Here is a 21,782-nt window from a genome sequence, read left to right on the forward strand (position 1 = left end):
CAGAAATAAGTTATCAAATAGAGAAATTTTATTCTGTCTGACATTTACCCAATGTTTTTGACCAAGAGGCAGCTGGAGGGAAATGCAGTATTGTCTTTTTTTTTTTTTCAGGTGGATTGGCTTGTTTAATTACTTAAGCTGAATCATAGGGAAACCTCTGATTTTTTTTGTTGTTGTTTATTTCAGCTGCCTTGACTTTATCATGTGTAAATTCTCCCCAGATTGGGTAAGATCTGTTTTGCTAGTCATAGGTTTTGTTGTATCTGAGTCTTCATTGTTCTCCAAGGTCTGTCTAGAAACCACCTTAAAAAAGTTGTTCTTGTGTTTGAGTCTTCAAACTGGATATTTAATAAATATTTTAAATATTTAAATAAATTTTGATATACAGCTTATGATCTATAGTTTTACTTTTTTAATTCCTTGAAAATGGTTGTTTTATGGTATGTATTATTTTTTCTCTCCATATTTGTTGTAGTTAAGACAACTTATTAACCATATAATACACAGCTGTACATGTTTACAATTATACAATTGGAAAATTATTATACAATTGTTATCACATTTTTTGAGCATCATGTATTTTAATGTCTCAGAGGTAATGTCCAAAGGGTTGTTAAGGTTTTGGTTTTGATTTTAATGTAGAAGGGACTTCATATCTGGTATTTGGCCATGTTACACTGTCTTCAGTCCTACAAATCTGATCATTACTTCTGCAAGTGTGATACGTGCATATGTAACAGTAAACACCAAATTTGTTATATCGTTATGATCCAGGGGCCAGCTTTCAGGGTTTTGACCAGGAATGACTTGTGGTAGTTTCAGTAAAAGCAACAAAAGATCTTTGCAATACTGGACTTTAGTATTCATTGAATCACTTTGCATATGTAATTTTGCTGTTTTTTGCTCAAAGCTGATGCTTCCTTTTTTTTTTTTACTTCTTTTCCTATCTAGATCCCTTTTATTTCTTATTCTTCTCTGATTGCTGTGGCTAGTACTTCCAAAGTATGTTGAATAACAGTGGAGAGAGTGAGCGCCCTTTTCTTGTTCCTGATCTTAGAAGAAATGCTTTCAGTTTTTCACAACTGAGAATGATGTTTGCTGTGGGTTTTGTCATGTATGTGGCATTTATTATGTTGAGGCAGGTTCTCTCTATGCCCACTTTCTGGAGAGTTTTTATCATAAATGTGTGCTGAATTTTGTCGAAAGCTTTTACTGCATCTATTGAAATGATCATGTGGTTTTTATTATTCTATTTGTTAATATTGTGTAACACATTGATTTATTTGTACATATTAAAGAATCCTTTCATCCCTGGGATAAATCCCACTTCATCATGGTGTGTGACCCTTTTAATGTTTTGTGGATTCTGTTTGCTAGTATTGTGTTGAGGGTTATTGCATCTATGTTCATCAGTGTTATTGGCCTCTAATCTTTTTATGATATCTTTGTCTGGTTTTGGTATCAGGGTAATTGTGGCTTCATAGATTGAGCTTGGGAGTATTCCTCCCTCTTCAGTTTTATGGAAGAGTTTGAGAAGGAAAGATGTTAGCTCTTCTCTAAATGTTTGACAAATCACCTGTGAAGCAGTCTGGTCCTGGACTTTTGCTGTTGGAAGATTTTTAATCACAGTTACTTGTGATTGGTCTGGTCATATTTTCTATTTCTTCCTGGTTCAGTTCGGCTGTTGTATCTTTCTAGGAATTTGTCCATTTCTTCCAGATTGTTAATTTTATTGGCATGTAGTTGCTTGTAGTAATCTCTTATGATCTTTTTTTTATTTCCTTAATGTCTGTTGTAACTTCTTCCTTTTCATTTGTAATTCTATTGATTTGAGTCCTCTCCCATTTTTTTCTTGATGAGTCTGGCTAAAGGTTTATCAATTTTGTTTCTTTTCGAAGAACCAGCTTTTCGTTTCATTTTTGTTTGATGTTGTTTTGTTTCTATTTCATCTGTTTCTGCTCTGATTTTATGATTTCTTCTACTCATTTTGGGTCCCTAATTTTTTTTTAATCAAGTGACAAGGCAAATTATATACTTCCCACAAATGTTTTTAAGAGCATAATAAATCCAAAGAATGTGCTGGATGGACCCTTGGTATAAAACAGTGAGCATGCCAGCTTTGATTCCATCCTTATGACCTTCTTGCTGTTATTCAAGATATGACACTGCTTTATACATGATCACAGTTTTTACCAAAATGATACTCACCTGTTAGTCGCTAAATTATTCATTCAAATATTCCCTAAAAATTTCCCCTTACATTGAACAGCTCTTCTCTTAAATGAATAGATTTTTTTTTTAGAAGAAAGCAATAGGAAATATCCATGGAAACAAAAATATAATTTATGTATATATAGTATCTATTGAATTATCAACTGTTAAAGAACATGCCTTTTCAATGTACTAACCAAAATCACATTAAGGACTGCTAGTGGTTCATTTATTACACTTTCAGAAACAGTGATCCAGAGCAAGGTTCTGAACTGGATCCCCAGGAAGAAGGCTGGCAGTCATGCTTACTTTGGATTCAGGGGTGAGGAGATGAGAGCTGGTCAAGCTATTTTTCTTAACCTGTTCCGTGAGCTGCTAATGGGTGAAAATTAGTTGGATAAACCTAATCTTGGCAGGGGTCAGTTACAATAAATAGTAGATGTTGTGTTTATTTTGTAAATCTCATGATTCATTTAGTGTTATATCAGTTCAGTCGCTCAGTCGTGTCTGACTCTTTGCGACCCCATGGACTGCAGCACGCCAGACCTCCCTGTCCATCAACAAATCCTGGAAATTACTCAAACTTATGTCTATCGCATCAGTAATGCCATCCAACCATCTCATCCTCTGTCATCTCCTTCTTTTCCCGCATTCAGTCTTTCTCAGCATCAGGGTCTTTTCCAATAAATCAGCTCTTTGCATCACGTGGCCAAAGTATTGGAGTTTCAGCTTCAGCATCAGTCCTTCCAAAGAATATTCAGGACTGATCTCCTTTAGGATGGACTGGTAAGATCTCCTTGCAGTTCAAGGGACTCTCAAGAGTCTTCTCCAACACCACATTTCAAAAACATCAATTCTTTGGCGCTCAGCTTTCTTTAACTCTCACATCCCTACATGACTACTGGAGAAATCATAGCTTTTACTAGACAGACCTTTGTTGGTAAAGTAATGTTTCTTCTTTTTAATATGCTGTCTAGATTGGTCATAGCTTTTCTTCCAAGGAGGAAGTGTCTTTTAATTTCATGGCTGCAATCACCATCTGCAGTGATTTTGGAGCCCCCCAAAATAAAGTCTGTCACTGTTTCCTCTGTTTCCGCATCTGTTTGTCATGAAGTGATGGGACCAGGTGCCATGATCTTAGTTTTCTGAATGTTGAATTTTAAGCCAACTTTTCACTCTCCACTTTCACTTTCATCAAAAGGCTTTCTTCTTCGCTTTCTGCTTAAGGATGGTGTCATCTGCATATCTGAGGTTATTGATATTGCTCCCGACAATCTTGATTCTAACTTGTGCTCCAGCCTGGTGTTTCACATGATATACTCTGCATGTAAGTTAAATAACCAGGGTGACAATATACAACCTTGACTTACTCCTTTTTCCTCTTTGGAACCAGTCTGTTGTTCTATGTCTAGTTCCAACTGTTGCTTCCTGGCCTGCATACAGGTTTCTCAAGAGGCAGGTCAGGTGGTCTGGGATTCCCATCTCTTTCTGAATGTTCCACAGTTTATTGTATCCACACAGTCAAAGGCTTTGGCATAGTCAGTGAAGCAGAAATAGATGTTTTTCTGGAACTCTCTTGCTTTCTCCATGATCCAGTGGATGTTGGCTATTTGATCTCTGGTTCCTCTGCCTTTTCTAAAACCAGCTTGAATATCTGGAAGTTCACAGTTCATGTATTGCTGAAGCCTGGCTTGGAGAATTTTGAGCATGATTTTACTAGCGCGTGAGACGAGTGTAATTGTGCGATAGTTTGAGCACTCTTTGGCATTGCCTTCCTTTGGGATTAGAATGAAAACTGACCTTTTCCAGTCCTGTGGCCACTGCTCAGTTTTCTAGATTTCGTGTTATATAGATAGTTTCTTTCAGTATAAGAGTTCTTCTTTTTTTTTTAAAAAAAAAAACAAATGACTAACAGTCTGAATGTTATCATTCACAGAAATCCTAAGATTCATATGCACTTAAATGCTTATTGGGTGCAGAATGGTTCTTGTCAAAGATGGAATCATTTGAAATGCTATATTTAGTTGCATTGACTTGGAATGTTGAAAAGGAAAACATACCAAAATATATTTTGTGGCCTCAAGTAATGTCCAGCCTGGTTAAGGAGATAAAATTTAAACACATTCTTTAATTAAGGAACAGCAAAGGCCTCTAAGCTGTGAGAGCCTGGCCGATGTGCCTGGATGCTCACATGGGATGAGGTCAGTGTATGCATTTGGTCCGTGGCCGTCAACAGCATATTCCAGTTGAAGCTGATCCAAGCGATGCCACCAGAAATGTCTGCTAATGTGTGTGTTAGAATAAACAAATCCTTCATCACATTTTGGGATTTGAAGTCCCAGCCTTGTTTGCATTTGTTTCAGACCATAGACTCATTTTGATTTCCCAGAAATCCACACCTGTGACTCATTGTTTATATTTTGGTTTAGTGATGTGTGTGTACATATTGTATATGTACAAATAAATTTCACTATATTATTATATTTATGACAAATGTGGCAAAGGACAGAGCTATGACTGTTGGTTAAAGGAGTCCAGGTATAATGAGAGTGGGCAGAAGTATTACTTTTAATCTAAGTGGTAAATAGAGGTTTAGTGATCTTATGTATGTTTTTTAAAAAGGTTTATTTTTATAATCTTAAGGGTTTTTGTTATTTATTATTTTATTAGTTTTATTCCTTTAAAATATGCCATTTAATTATTGAGGACCAAAAACGGTATAGATTTATCCCCCCCAAAAAGCATTTGAGAACTAGTCTCCAGAGGTCTGTAATAGCCAGTATTACAAAGTTAAAAGCCTGAAATTGACACATGCTTGGTGACACCTTTATCTTTCTATGGACAACACATGGTCAGGACCCCAGTGTCCATTTACAGTAATAGCAGAGTATTACAGACTAGCCAATAACATAAAAAAATATATCTTTTAAAGCCTGTGGCTACAGTATTTAAGCAATATAGTCTAAGTATATTCTCTTTAACAAACTTTCCTGGAGTCTTTCTTAACTCATTTTCACTTGAAGTAATTATTTAAGCACACTTTATATTAATCTATAAACAAAAACGTAAATATATAGGTATTGAGCCAAAACGATTGGATGCTTTGAACTAGATGACAATCATAAAAGATGAATTCTCTTATGCAAGGCCCATTACAAGAGTCAGTTTATTCATTCACTTGCTTTTATTATTATCCCTGCACCACTTCATATATTCCATCAAAACTGTAACCGAAAATTCTGGCCAACACAGTCGCTTTTAGGTTAGACTCACTGGGTCCTTGTGTTTGCTTATTTGTTTCTTGATTTCCGGTTTCTGCCAGGATAATATTTTAAAACCTAATCCTTTTTAGGCCTGTTCCTCTATAAATTGCCTAGATTTGTTCCACTTCTTCCCATTTGTCTCTTTTTTAGTGCTCATATTTGCAAAGAATTTCTTAAACACTTCCCACCCTAAGCTGATTAAACCCCCGTGTTGGCATCTCCTTAAGAGAAGTTGCAGCTGCTACTGCAGACTGAGGCTGTTCACAGGAAGGAATACGAAGGATTATGGCCTTTATGTCCCGTGTTGATTTTCTTTGTACTATACACTCGACACAAAAAAAGCTTCTGCTTGTGAACCTTTATTCCGTTGACCTATAGGATTTTCCCTCCATGTTGACTTTTAGTGTTTTTAATCACTTAGTATTCAGTGTTTTCTATGATCTTTCCCCCTTTACTGTTTCCTTTGAACACTTTCTTTAAAGAAATGTTGCAGCAGTTTTATAAAGCATAGCTTTTGTTGTCATGTAACTATCGCAAGATATAATACACAAATAAATGGCATTAAAATTGGGTTAAACTTTGGGATACCATGGTGAACATGAGTGGGTGAGAAAGCCATTTATTTCCCCATAGGAAACAGCTTTGTATTTAAAGGATTTCTTAAACTTCATGGTGTTTATGTATCAGTGATATAGTAACTGAGCATTCTTTTGAAGCACTCATTCCATATTTCTTCTTTTTTAAAAAAAGTGTTATAAACCTGGTGGAAACAACTGTGCAATATCAGTTTATAGGTAAACAAGATAAAAGCCATTTATTGGTAAATATGGTAGGGATAACATCTTCAGGAAGATTATGGAGAATAGAACTTCACAGAGACAGTATACAAAAGAGGAAATTTCTTAGAAGCAGAAGATAATTACATGCTGTGCTCATCTTTTCGTTCAAGAGTTAATACAAAAACATTTAAGTTCACTTCAGCCTTGTGACTGTATAGCTCTATGAAATTTGTCTGAAACATTCTAAGCTTTCATCCTAATGAAATTTCTTTGGGTGAGATAAATGGAGAGAGGAAAAAGAAAATCCTTTTAAATGAGAGGGGGAAAAAAAGAGACTTGTTAAAGTGTAATAAATGGGTAAAAATAATTGAAAGGAAGGAGTGGGAGGAGCCACGAGACAGTTAAGTAAGTCAAGTCAGTCATTTTTATTGAGTAGATACTCGTGGTTTGGCTAGGATGCCAGTCCTTTTGGTGTCCTTGCTAAATGGACAGCAGTATTACAAAATCATAAGACTTTTTTTTTTTCCTGGCTGTGCTATGTGATTTGCAAGATCTTAGTTCTCCAACCAGGAATTGAACCTGGGCAGTGGAAGCTCAGAGTCCTAACCTCTGGATCGCTAGTGAATTTTCAAAAACTCATGAAACCATTAAGACAGTCTGACTCTTGTATAGTTACATATAAGGCATATCGTTAGATACGTATCAGTTTATTAGTTCAACAGACACGTACACCTCCTATGGACCATGTATTATTCTTGATGCTGGGGATGCGGCAATAAACAGAACAGACACTTGTCAGCTTTCCAGGAAACCCTCTTCTGGAAGGCAGAGAGGGGCAATGAAGCTGATGCGTGTTATGCAAGATGATTCAGAGTTGTAAGTACTGAGGAAAAGCTGAAAGTCGTGTGATGAGGAACCCATGGTGAAAGTGTGAAAAATTACCCTACTCATGACAACTGCACAGTTGCTACCTTTCAGTTCAGCTAAAAACAGATGTGTGAGATCTTTGTCAAGATAAATAGAACTTTACTGAAATAGTAGCTGGAGAGCAGTAAAGCTGTGCATGTATCTTAAGTGAAGCAGTGTCTCTTTTGGTGATGGGGGAGGAGCCAAGAGCTAGAACATTTTAACAGCTGACATTTTTGAGAACTCTAGCAGTGGTTAGTTTTTCCACCGTGCATCTGTTTTTATTCCATACCCCTGGATTCAGCTTTGGGATGTTGATAATCAGATCACAAATTTGATGCTGGCATTTTCTAGCTGACAGGAGTGTACTCAGTAGCAGTTTTATATATGTTCCTTATATTTTCAGTAGCTATCTTTGGAGTTGTTCAAATAATCTTAAAAAGAAAAAAAAAACATAAAATGTAAATAAATGAAGAGAGGAACACCCTGTTTACTGCTGGGAGAATTTAATATTACAGTTATGTAAAGTATCCTCCAATAATTTTATAAATTAAGCATTATTTCAATGAGATTCTTATAGAATTTCATGGAACTCAGCTAACTTGAAAACTAATGTCGAAAAGTAATGGGCTATGAGTAACCAAGGCATTAAAATTTATTATAAAGGTCTCACTATATGGTGTTTTTTGTTTAAGAACAGCCAAAGAGTACATTGAAAAATATTTTTAAAAGACAAAAATTGACTTACATACATATAGTAGTTTAATTTGTGAGATAGAATGGACAAGTGTTTGGAATATTGGCCATCTGTATGGGAAAATAAATGAAATTAAATATGACTTGTACCATACACAAAAAACACTGAAAAAACAAAAACAAAAAATGCTCAAGTCATGTCTGACTCTCTGTGACCCCATGGACCGTAGCCCAACAGGCTTCTCTATCCATGGGATTCTCCAGGCAAGAATACTGGAGTGGGTTGGCATTCCCTTCTCCAGGGGATATTCCTGACCCAGAGATTGAACCCAGGTCCCCTGCATTACAGGCAGATTCTTTACTGTCTGAGCCACCAGGGAAGCCCCTTGATTTATACACATATGTATATGTGTATAATTTGTGAGACAGGATGGACAAGTGTTTAGAATATTGATCATCTGTATGGGAAAATAAATTAAACATGACTTATACAGACACAAAAACATTTAAATAACACTCAGGGGTGAAATATAACAAAATATCTTTTTGACATGTTAAGATATAGTTGAGAGCTTCCCTGGTGGCTCAGAGGTTAAAGCGTCTGCCTCCAATGCGGAAGACCCGCGTTCGATCCCTGGGTCGGGAAGATCCCCTGGAGAAGGAAACGGTAACCCACTCCAGTATTCTTGCCTGGAGAATCCCATGGACGGAGAAGCCTGGTAGGCTACAGTCCACGGGGTCGCAAAGAGTCGGACACGACTGAGCGACTGCACTGAACTGAACTGAAGATATAGTTACTTAAGACCCAAAAGAATCACAATTTGCCTACTAAAATTAAGCTTTTGTGTGTGTACGTGTGTGACAAAAAGCCTTAATTATGCTTTTGAACTGTGGTGCTGGAGAAGATTCTTGAGAGTCCCTTGGACTGCAAGGAGATCCAACCAGTCCATCCTAAAGGAGATCAGTCCTGGGTGTTCATTGGAAGGACTGATGCTAAAGCTGAAATACTTTGGCCACCTCATGCGAAGAATTGACTCACTGGAAAAGACTCTGATGCTGGGAGGGATTGGGGGCAGGAGGAGAAGGGGACAACAGAGAATGAGATGACTGGATGGCATCACTGACATGAGTTTGAATGAACTCCGGGAGTTGGTGATGGACAGGGAGGCCTGGCATGCTGTGATTCATGGAGTCGCAAAGAGTCAGACACAACTGAGCACAAGCACACACACACACACACACACACACACACACACACACACAGAGTAATAGTTTATATGTACTCTCCACACAAATAATACATAAAAAGCAAACAAGAAATAAAACATTTTTAATCTTAGAGTACCTTGAAAAGTACAATAGTGAAGTACAACAGCTGGCATCCAGGGGCTGGCATCAAGTGAACCGAGAAGAGCGGCTGCCTGGAGGAGGGAAAGAATGTGGGAGATGGGAGAGCAGAAGGGTCGTCAGCAGCAGGACACGGAGTGCAAGCTGCATCATGCCTGATGTTGAGGCACAAGTTCTGGTTCCTTAAAAGATTCAGTTCTATCTGCCCTCTTGAAAAAACAATCCAGTGATGTCTGGGTGGTAGTTCTTTATCTGGCCATAGGTGATGCCATAGTGCTGGATTCATTCTGAATACTTGCTGTAGCCTTCATGTAACGTTCTGCATTTGGGCCCTGTTCTCAAAATCGCAGAATGCCTCCTCAGATCAAAACCCCATTACCTGTTTCGATTCGTCAGTTCTTCCTCTTGTCTCTCTTCATCCTCTCTATGGGCCTCCGGTTCCATCAGGTCTTATTAGTGAGCTCTGTGTTCACATCTTTGAAAGTCTGAAACTTGAGGGCTCCTAAGTAGGGGACTTACTATACCCATTGGACACTAACTGGGTCCTAAGCCATATCTTTGCCTTTAGGAGAAAAGGAAAGATATGCCCATTTGAATGCAGAGTTCCGAATAATAGCATGGAGAGATAAGAAAATCTTCCTCAAGGATCAATGCAAAGAAATAGAGGAAAACAATAGAATGGGAAAGAGCAGATCTCTACAAGAAGGAACATTTCATGCAGAGATGGGCACAATAAAGGACAGAAATGGTATAGATCTAACAGAAGCAGAATATATTAAGAAGAGGTGAGAAGAATACATAGAAGAAATATTCAAAAATGATCTTCATGACCAAGATAACCACCATGGTGTGATCACTCACCTAGAGGCAGACATCCGGGAGTAGGAAGTCAGGTGGACCTCAGGAAGTATCACTATGAACAAAGCTAGTGGAGGTGATAAAATTCCAGCTGAGCTAATTCATGTCCTAAAAGATGATGCTGTTAAAGTGCTGCACTCAATATGGCAACAAATTTGGAAAACTCCGCAGTGGCCATAGGGCTGGAAAAGGTCAGTTTTCATTCCAATCCCAAAGAAAGGCAATGCCAAAGTATGTTCAAACTACCGCACAATTGCACTTATCTCACAGGCTATCAAAGCAATGCTCAAAATTCTCCAAACTAGGCTTCAGTAGTACGTGAACAGAGAACTTCCAGATGTTCAAGCTGGATTTGGAAAAGGCAGAGGAACCAGAGATGAAATTGCCAACATCCATTTGATCATAGAAAAAGCAAGCGAGTTCCAGAGAAACATCAGATTTATTGACTAAATCAAAGCCTTTGACTGTGTAGATCATAATAAACTGTGGAAATTTCTTCCAGAGATGGGAATACCAGACCACCTTACCTCCCTCCGGAGAAATCTGTATACAGGTCAAGAAACAATAGTTAGAACCGGACATGGAACAACAGACTGGTTCCAAATTGGAAAAGGAGTACATCAAGGCTGTATATTGTCACCCTGCTTATTTAACTTATATGCGAGTACATCATGAGGAATGCTGGGCTGGATGAAGCACAAGCTGGAATCAAGATTGCTGGGAGAAATATCAATAACTTCAGATATGCAGATGACACCATCCTTATGGCAGAAAGTGAAGAGGAAGTGAAGAGCCTCTTGGTGAAAGAAAGAGGAGTGTGAAAAAGCTGGCTTAAAACTCAACATTCAGAAAATGAAGATCATGGCATCTGGTCTCATCAGTTCATGGCAGATAGATGGGGAAACAATGGAAACAGTGACAGACTTTATTTTGGGGGCTTCAAAATCACTGCAGATACTTATTGCAGACATGAAATTAAAAGATGCTTGCTCCGTGGAAGAAAATCTATGACAAACCTAGACAGAATATTAAAAAACAGAGACATTACTTTACCAAAAAAGGTCAGTCTAGTCAAAGCTATGATTTTTCCAATAGTCATGTATGGATGTAAGAGTTGGACTGTAAAGAAAGCAGAGCACCAAAGAATTAATGCTTTTGAACTGTGGTGTTGGAGAAGACTCTTGAGAGTCCCTTGGACTGCAAGGAGATTCAACCAGTCCATTCTAAAGGAAATCAATCCTGAATATTCGTTCGAGGACTAATGCTAAAGCTGAAACTCCAATACTTTGGCCACCTGATGCAAAGGAGTGACTCATTAGAAAAGACTGATGCTGGGAAAGATTTAAGGCAGGAGAAGGGGATGACAGAGGATGAGATGGTTGCATAGCATCACTGACTCAAGGACATGAGTTCGAGCAAGCTGCAGGAGTTAGTGATGGACAGGGAGGCCTGGCATGCTGCAGTCCATGATGTCACAAAAAACTGTACAGGACTGAGTGAACTGAACTGAAGCCATGTCTTAATTTAAAAATCATCTCAATCATATCAAATTGACCAAGTAGTGTCATAAGAAAAAGTTAAAAATCATGAGGCTTTGATGCTGACTGGCTGGTGAGATGGTGATTCCATTCATAGATACTATAAAAGTAAAGTAGAAAACCATCTAGACCTTATGAGTAAGTTTGCAGTAGGATATATTGATTTAAAGGCTAGTGAAACACTTGGGAATGTGAGTTTTGTGGTTTGAAAGAGAGTTCTGAGCCGTTGATATAGATTCAAAGAGCATATGCTTATGGAAGATAGTTCAAGAAATAAGCTTGCCAAGAATTTGAGATTGTAGAAAAATACTGAGGACAAAATCTTGGCAAAGAATGAACTCCAGGTATCAAACTAGATGCTGTAGAATCTAAGATATCTTAAGTGGGTCAGAGGGTAGAAAGTGGTACCAAATAGAGCAATAACATGAAACAGATATAAGAGCAATTTGTTACTGTCGTATCTTTCCATCATTGATTGGCAGCTCATTGATAGAAAACAATCATAAAGTCATTCCCTGAAAATGTATAAAAAAGTACATGCTTTTAATTTAGAAGAGTCATTTTTATATATCCGTTTTTCCTTGCGTGTTTTATTCAGTGTAAAACATTATAAATCGATCCTCTAACAGATGCACTGACTCTTCAGTTATATTTTCAAGGCTGGTGACAGATAATCCTTAAATAACAGTGTTTGCACAGGAATCATTTTGAGAACAATTTGTTTTTTCAGTAATAAAATTTTATTTGATTTCAAAATGAGCTATGAAAGAGGTGGTTTCCAGCTCAACAATTTGGTTTATATTCAATAAAACTATTTCATTTGAACTTTCAAAATATTTCTGTTTTGTTTTAGTGTCAGGTATGGTCACAAAATGTTCATTCATGTAATTCCCTGATATGATATCACTTTGTCAGTGAGTCAAATGATTTGGTCTTTTTTGCTTAAACTTTCACTTTCACTTTTTTTTTCTTTGATACTTAAATGGCTTCTTAGCACTCCCCATCAATTCTTTTGTATTGGAGGTTTATGGTTTTAATTTAGGAACTCTGTTTAATATAGAAAAAAAATACCCAAACTAGCTATAATCACATGCTCATGAACAGCAAGAGAGGCATAACACTCAAAATACATACCTTCTGAGGTTATAGTGAACATTTTTCAATTCTCTATGCCTTCTCTAGATTACTTGCTGCTTTTTTTAAGGTCAAAGCAGATATTGATAGATTGATAGCTAAGTTCACTTGGATTGAGAAGTAAAGACACTTGGCCTTGGCCGTGATGTCAGTATAGTAGCTTCTTCCATCTGGACCATCACCAACCACCACCATCTCTTGATGCCAAAAAAAACCTAAGTGACTGTCAGTCCTGTCTGACTCTTTGCAACCCCATGGACTATAGCATGCCAGGCTTACCTGTCCATCAGCAACTCTTGGAGCTTAAGTGACTATGGAGACTTATGATATGCTTTTAAAAAGCCACTTAGTCCAAGAGGTAGAAGAGTCACCTCTCATTGTTGCTCAGCTCGTTTTGGTTCGAATAAGGAACACCTAAGTGTGTGGCAGTGAACCTGGACCCCACCGGGCTGCAGTAGCCTGGCACCCTCCTTATAACCTGAACTCAGTGGGCAGTCGTTCAATATTTGTTGACTGAAACATTTAGACACAGCTATCACTGCAGATGGTGATTGAAGCCATGAAATTAAAAGACGCTTACTCCTTGGAAGGAAAGTTATGACCAACCTAGACAGCATATTGAAAAGCAGAGACATTACTTTGCCAACAAAGGTCCGTCTAGTCAAGGCTATGGTATTTCCCGTGGTCATGTATGGATGTGAGAGTTGGACTGTGAAGAAAGCTGATCGCCAAAGAATTGATGCTTTTGAACTGTGGTGCTGGAGAAGACTCTTGAGAGTCCCTTGGACTGCAAGGAGATCCAACCAGTCCATCCTAAAGGAGATCAATCCTGGGTGTTCATTGGAAGGACTCATGCTGAGGCTGAAACTCCAATACTTTGGCCACCTCATGCGAAGAGTTGACTCACTGGAAAAGACCCTGATGCTGGGAGGGATTGGGGGCAGGAGGAGAAGGGGACCACAGAGGATGAGATGGCTGGATGGCATCACCGACTCGATGGACATGAGTTTGAGTGAACTCCGGGAGTTGGTGATGGACAGAGAGGCCTGGCGTGCTGCGATTCATGGGTTCGCAAAAAGTCAGACACAACTGAGTCACTGAACTGAACTGATGAAGCCTAATTCTACATAGAATATGTTCTGTTTATGATTTACTAAAAATTTCAGTTTCATACGCATGCTAAGATATTTTATTCCTGACTAAACCATGAAATTTGGGGGTGAAGGCATATTTTTAAAATATAATTTAACCACCTTTCAGGATATTTATTGTACTGGACTTCTTATACTCTACTGTTATACTGTATTTTTTATGGAGAGGGAGTTAATGAGAAATAAGATGATTAAGTTAGTGAATTTTTTTTTCCACTTCACTTGTATTCTACATGACAAGTAGAAAATAATGCTGATTCCAGAGCATTACATGAGCCTGAATCCAATGCTGATTTAAAATGTACTCACTCTGCACTGTTTTCCTGTAAGTTTCTGTACCATGTTCACTGAGAAAAAAACCTAACTTCCTGTACATTTGTCAAGAAACAACCTGCTTTAGTTAATATTATTAAGAAAAATATTCAACTGTCTATGTAGAATTTATATATAGTACTGTTATATTTTTAAACTTTCTTAAATTTGCTTTATGATATAGAAAATCTAGTGAAAGATTTAAATTGTATCATCACAATTCTTTAAGAAGCAAAAAATAACAATAGGGACTTCCCCAGTGGTCCAGTGGATAAGTCTTCACACTCCCAATACAGGGAACCTTGGTCAGGGAGCTAGATCCTACTTTTCGCAACTAGTGTTCACATTCCCTGACTAAAGATCCTGAGTGCTGGGACAAAGAGTCAGTGAAGCCAAATAAATATATAAATAATAAAAAAATATATATAACATATGCAATCCTTGTGTTACTGCTTCCAACCTGACTGAACAAGATTTTGGGTTGTTAAAAATGAAAAGTAGGTGACAACTTCTAATATTATCTTAAATATCTTCTGCAAATGAATCACTGTCAATTTGGTCAGGAGAGAACTAGGATCAAATTAGATCTATCTCTTGCTATCTGATCCCCTCCATGGCTCAGGAGAATCACCGCCCATTTCCGAATATGTAAACTGTTGTTGTTACCCACCCTAGGGTGCAGTTACAGCCAGCCTCAGAAGGAAGCAGCTTTATTATCAATCTGTGTGTGCAGGCGGGAGCATTGTTGCTGGGGGGTGGGAGGCAGGGGGGAGTGCCCACATTTGTCACCACTTTTTATTCTCTGTGCTCATGATGTATTGATCCAGTTAGATGTGTTGTGCTTGGTGGAGCATTGGTGCCAGGGCCCCTCTGACAGCATTGCTGTTGGATAGTTCACACTAATGCCTGACAGTCACTAGTCCACTGTTAATGCTCAAAAATGGTAAATTCTCTGTCTTTGCATTTATAAGCTATGATAGTAGATAATCCTTCTTGTTGAAATATAGGAGTGCAGTTAAACTATATGTTACATTCTTTCTTGTATACATCTCATACATACATATTCTCTTCCATTATAGGTTATTAGAAGATATAGAATATAGTTCCCTGTGCTATACAGTGGACTTTATTGTTTATCTGTTTTATACATAGTCAGGTATACCTGTTTATCCCAATCTCCTAATTATCTTTTCCACTCCCACACGCTCCCCTGGTAACCATAAGTTTGTTTTCTCTCTGTGAATCTATTTCTGGTTTTGCATTTTGTTGTTTAGTCACTAAACTATGTCCACTTCTTTGTGACCCCATGGACTGCACCATACAAGGCTTCCTTGTCCTTCATTATGTCCTGGAGTTTATTCAAACTCATGTCCATTGAGTCAGTGATGCCATTCAACCATCTCATCCTCTGTCACCCCCTTTATCACCCCTCTGTCTCCTCCTGCCCTTAATCTTTCCCAGCATCAGGGTATTTTCCAATGAGTCAGCTGTTTGAATCATGTGGCCAAAGTATTGGAGCTTCAGGTTTTGTATAGGTTTCCTTGAAAGCAAATCTTTAAGCTTTCTCCAAAAAAAGATAATATTTGAAAAATATCACTGAAAAATGAATGCTAAGAATTCTTTGTTGTTTTTCAGTCACTAAGTCATGTGCTACTTTTTGCGACCCCATGGGCTGCAGCACACCAGGCTCCTCTGTCCTCCACTGTCTCCCAGAGTTTGCTCAAATTCATGTCCATTGAGTTTGTGATGTTACCTAACCATCTCATCCTCTGCTGCCCCCTTTTCCTTTTGCCTTCAGTCTTTTCCAGCATTAAGGGCTTTTCCAGCTAATGGTGAGTCGGCTCCTTGCATCAAATGGCCAAAGTATTGGAACTTCAGCTTCAGCATAGTTCTTCAAGTGAATATTCGGGGTTGATTTCCTTTAGTATCCCCTTCATGGATTGCCCTTTGTCATGGCAAAGGGATTTGCGTAACTCAATGAAGTTATGAGCCATGCCATGTAAGGCCACCCAAGACAGATCACAGTGAAGAGTTTTGACAAAATGTGACCCACTGGAAAAGGAAATGGCAACCCACTCCAACCTACTTGCCTGGAGGACCCCGTGGATGGCATGAAAATAATTCTTAGATTGTTCTAAATTACACATTTTGGATATATGTCTTCAGAAAACATTTTAAACAGTTTTATAAAGTTTCTGCACCAGAAGTCTGAAATAGTGTCATTATTTTTTATGTGAAAAACATGTTACACCTACCTATATATGTGTATGTATTATTTTAGTTTTTATTTAAACTGGAAGATAATTGCTTTACACTCTTGTGTTAGTTTTTGCTGTACAACAGAGTGAATCAGCTGTAAGTATACATATATCCCCTTCCTCTAGCACCTCCCTCCTATCTCCCCTCTAGGTCATCACAGAGCACCAAGGTGAGCAAGCTCCCTGTTAAATAACAGCTTCCCACAAGCTATCTATTTTACAAATGGTATTGTGGCATATAGGCTTCCTCGATGGCTCAGTGGTAAAGAATCTGCCTGCAGTTCAGGAGACGTCGGTTTGATCCCTGGCTTGGGAAGATCCCCTGAAAGAGGGCATGGCCACCTACTCCAGTATTCTTGCCAGGAGAATTGCAGGGATTATATATATGTGTGTGTGTGTGTATGTACATAATTTACTCTAAGATAAATATATATTTTATTTACTCCAAAACTCAAGTTAGACTTTCAGAATGATTTCTTTATTGATCACTGTTTGCTAAATTGGTTACTGTTTTACATTAATAATGTTTTACCCAAATGGTTGCTTTATGATGGATAAGTTATTTTTGAGGAGAGTGTTGATTTCATAGATAAAAGGTACATGGATAGTTTTCAGGGGCTGGTTGAACATTCTGAAATTGTATGCTACTGTATGAAATTATGAGAGTCTGTGTTTAGATATATAATTTCCTGGCTTGAATATTCATACTTTTCATCAGATTCTCAAAACTTTCTCAAGCCCGTGGTTTAAAAGGATTTAAAAAGATAGCTCTGGTTATTCTTAGTTCATAACTTTAACATCGTTGAGAATCCTGAAGCCTGGTTTTATATTTGGAGCAATAATAAGGGAACAGAGGATTATAGGCATTATTTAGCAAATTATGTCAAAGTTTGTTTTTGTCTCAGCAACTTCCTACATTGTTATATTCTGTCCAGACCAACCCGTAGCATGCTCTTCACCATGATGGTGCTACTGTATTATCCTACCATCCCATAATGCTCACAATCAGTTCTGAACATCCCCTATTATAACTCTCCTCTAGCAAATTGTAGTAAATATGCAAATTGTGAAGAGAATCTCTCAAATTTATCTGTTTCAAAGATATGTGTGGTTCTAAAGTCTGACCAAGAGAATGGGGATTCTATTTTTTAAAACAAGTATTTCCAATTTTCTCTCTGAGTTCTTTTCCAAGTTTGTAGGCATTGTTGAAGTAGCCATTCTACCTGGGAAAAATAGCCTGAAAATAGTTGGTTAAGGATATTGGGGTTTTAAAGTAATAGTCATTGGAAGGACTCATACTGAAGCTGAAACGCCAATACTTTGGCCACCTAATGCAAAGAACTGACTCAAGAAAAGACCCTGATGCTAGGAAAGGAAAAAGGGACAACAGAAGATGAGATGGTTGGATGGCTTCACCGACTCCATGGACATGAGTTTGAGCAAGCTCTGGGAGTTGGTGAAGAACAGGGAAGCTGGTGTGCTGCAGTCCACGGGGTCGCAAAGAGATGGACATGACTGAGCGACTGAACTGAACTGAATGTATTTACTGTTTTTTCTTTGTTTGCTTGTGCTTTTGGTGTCGTATCTAAGAATCCATTTCCAAATCTAAGATCATGAAGATTTACGCTTGTGCTGTCTTTTAAGAACTCTGTAGCTGGTTTTTGGCCTAGTGGAGATGTGAATAGATGCAGAGGGGAATCCCAAACATGGAATTGATTGTTGCTCACTTAATAAATTTAGTTATATCTCAAAAAAAAAAAAAAAATAAAAGAACCTGATTACTATGAAAAATAAATAAATAAATAAAACAAGTATTTGACTTTGGATTTCGGAAAGGTAAAAAAGTGTTTCCTCCCTGATAATGATGCTCTATGCGTGAAGTCCTACAGTTGCTTAAGTTTTATTTTAGAAATCTCAGAGATGTGGTGACATAATTCCAAATACGAATTTAGTATAACTCAACTCCATAGAAACAGATTTGCTGGAGTGGCAATAGATTGCTGACGTCTCCCCTCATAACGTGAGGGATTTTGTTTCTTAAGGCAGAAATCTTCAGAAAGAAGCAATAGGCCAGGAGTCTACCCACATATCATACTTTTTATTGAATACATTTCCTTCGTAAGTGTGTTTGCAGCTGAAACATGTGCTTTTACTCCTAGGCAGCCCAGCCAGTCAACACTTATTTATTAAGTCTCTATTAGAGGTGAGGTGCAGTGTTATTTAGGGGAGATACATTAGTGAAAAACAAACAATGAAAACAAAGCAAAATGAACACCTAAGCAAAATCCATAATCTCTTGGAGTTTGTTAATGAAATTACATGCAGATAAGTTAAAAACTGAATAATCAAGTGAGTAAGGGAATATATACATGAGACAATATTCATTGTGAAAGGTATACAGTTTTACTTTCAGTATTGCTTCATTTTCCCATACTTTTTAACCCTAATGATATTCAACTGACCTCTTATCTTCTCCAAATGTACATGGAATTTATCATTTGTTAAGGAGTAACGAATTCTGGAATAATGTTTACACTTAGAAGTAGAGTTAACATCAGGCCAATGTTCCAAGCAATGGAATGGAGTTAGAATCCAGAAAATCAGCAATTATTGGTAGAACTGTCTCCTCCTTCCTTGGTAGTATTAGAAAGACCTCAGAAATAATCCATTAAAGAGAGGTTAAACAGGAAATGTTTAAAGTTAGGATTGTTATTTTGTTGCTATTTTTATCTTAACCTACCTTGAAATAAAATACTGTGAAAGTACTAGATATTACTAAGTTTATGAAAACAAAACATTCTACTCGTGAGCTGAAATGACTATGGATGCTAACAGGAAAACAGACACTTCAGAATTCTTCATACAGATGTTTGAGGTGAAAAATTTCCTGGAGTCATGTGATGTAGTGGAAAGAGAATAGGATTTAGACTCAAAAGCCCTGGATTGAAGGGTAAAGCTGTTTGTCATTACGGTAACCATGAGCCCAGGTTGTCTGGGGACCATCGTGGTTTATATCTGTGGTCTTGACACAATTAATAATACCACCTTATTTCAGTCATAAAAATGTGCTGGTTTGGACAAGAAACTATATGGTCAATGACATCCAACTCTTTTTGCATTAATAAATTTTACATGATACATTGACTCTTCCAAGTGATTGTGAGAGCAGAAGAAACTTGTGTCAGAAAATGATTTGTAATCTGAAAATAATTTATAAGAGCTAGAAAGAGGTGTATAAATATTAGTGTATTCATTTGGACAGAATCACCACAGTGCCTGTGTAAAGAGAACAGATTTATTTTAGTCAATCACTCTGGAAAAGAACAGATTGAACAGATTACTGAGATTAAACAAATTACTCTTGTTTAAGAAGCTGGATAGAGGCTTCCCCTGGAGGCCCTGTGGTTAAGACTTCTCCTTCCGATGCAGGGGTGCAGATTTGATCTCTGGTGGGGTAAGCTAATATGTCAGAAGCCTTGGGGCCAAAAATAAAAAAAACAAAACATAAAGCAAAAACAATGTTGTAACAAATTCAATAAAGACTTAAAAAGAAATTGTATAATGCCCTAGTTATCCAAATGTGTTGTGTTCGTATCAAGGTACAGACCAGGACAACAAGGAATAATAAACCTAGTCTTGTGATGAGGATAAGGGATAGATTTCACTTAATTAAAATTCTAACGGGTTTACTAAACGAAGTGAGAAAAGTGGAACCAATTATTGCATAATTTCATCAATATTCAATTCAGTTTTCTTCCAGTTTGCCTCTTTATCATCTTCAAGAGACACTTGCACGTCCTATTAGCTTTGGAAAATGATAATAGTTTTATTTTTCAGAAGCTAGTCCCAGTCATCACAGATGTTAATGAATTTGATCTTAAGTGAGCAATTTCTAAAAGAAAGAAACGTCACGGGACTCTCCTCCCAACTTGTGTTTTATTCAGGATGATCCATGTGATCTTTATAAACTGGCTGAACCACAGTGTGGTTTTCTTTTTTTTTTTTTTGCAGGGGCGAGGGGGTATGCAGGGCGGGTGCTGTGCTCAGTCTCTGTTGCTTTGCACAGGGTTTTCTTTAGTTGCTGCGAGCTGTGGCTTCTCTCTAGTTCTTCTCTTGTTGCTGAGCATGTGCTCTGGGGCGGGAGGGCTTCAAGAGTACTCAGGCTCAGTAGCTGTGGCTCACAGGCTTAGTTGCTCTGAGGCATGTGGGATCTCCCCAGACCCGGGATTGAACCCGTGTCCCCTACATTGGCAGGTGGATTCTTATCCATTGTGCCACCAGGGAAACCTTGCACCATAGCTGTTTAGATTTCTTCCCGAGAAGCTGGCACAAGACTTGTGTTCATTTGAAATGAAACAAAACCAAATCAGTTTTTATTAACAGAAAATGAGTTTCCCACAACGTCAAGGTCCCTTCATCAGTAGGAAGAAGAAACTAAATCAGTCTAAATCAGTGAAGCCATTAACTAAACATCGTGTGGACCACAGATACCTGGCAAGCAAGAGCCAACTCACCATTTGCAACTTTTAAAAATAGTTTCTGGGACAAGATATTAGGGGATAATTATTACTAATTCACAAGGTTGTAAAAAAAAAAACTAAAGAGATAATATATATGGAAACATTGGGGTAGTAATCTGCAATTTTGAGTCACTAGTCAATAAATATTAGTTGAGTAAATGAGCAAGATTTAGGAAAAATGAAGCATCAAGGGAATATATCCTAAAAATAATGCTCTTTCTTTTATTTTTTTCTATGCCAGCCAAGACCCTCTCCCTTATACATTGGTACAGATGGCCATGAATGAGTTCATTTGACTGACTCAGATAACAATGATCACAAGCTTTATGTGTCTTTTCAATCATTAAAATCATTTTTACCTCCAAAATCTGAAATTGAAGATTCTGAACCCCCTACACTAGGATTTGAGGTCACCACAAGACTCAATTTTACTATCTCCATCTACTGGCAGGGAGGAACTATACCCAAGCATCTGGACTGGCATAGAAAAGAGGAGAAAGAACATTTAAAAGGTAAGCAAAACGTATATTTTTATTTACTTTACATTTTTAAACTTTACTTATACAGTCTTGAGATAATCTCACATGATTAAGGTTTATACAATGAACCATATTAGAGAAGAGAATCTTTTTAGGGGGAATCATATTCTTATCTGATTCTCTGACATGAGCAACTACAGACTTCACTGTCTTCTTTTCACAGCGGGAGTTTTTCTGTCCTTCTAATTCTACATTTCTATCCAGTTGTGCCAATGCTCAGTACTGTTTCCATATTCCTAATAATCTGCAAACTGCAGTGGGGGTTACCGA

The 21,782-nt window shown here is 37.7% G+C and overlaps 1 protein-coding gene across 2 annotated transcripts in view; it reads left to right on the forward strand.

Annotated features, from left to right (window-relative positions):
• The window catches only part of PDGFC (platelet derived growth factor C), a 252,513-nt gene that overhangs the window by 104,146 nt on the left and 126,585 nt on the right, over positions 1-21,782 (forward strand). The window lies entirely within an intron of this gene.

The sequence above is a fragment of the Moschus berezovskii genome, chromosome 19 (genome assembly GCF_049115385.1).
Source record: "Moschus berezovskii isolate FMDL1 chromosome 19, NW_MosBer_1.0, whole genome shotgun sequence".
Classification (NCBI taxonomy): domain Eukaryota; kingdom Metazoa; phylum Chordata; class Mammalia; order Artiodactyla; family Moschidae; genus Moschus; species Moschus berezovskii.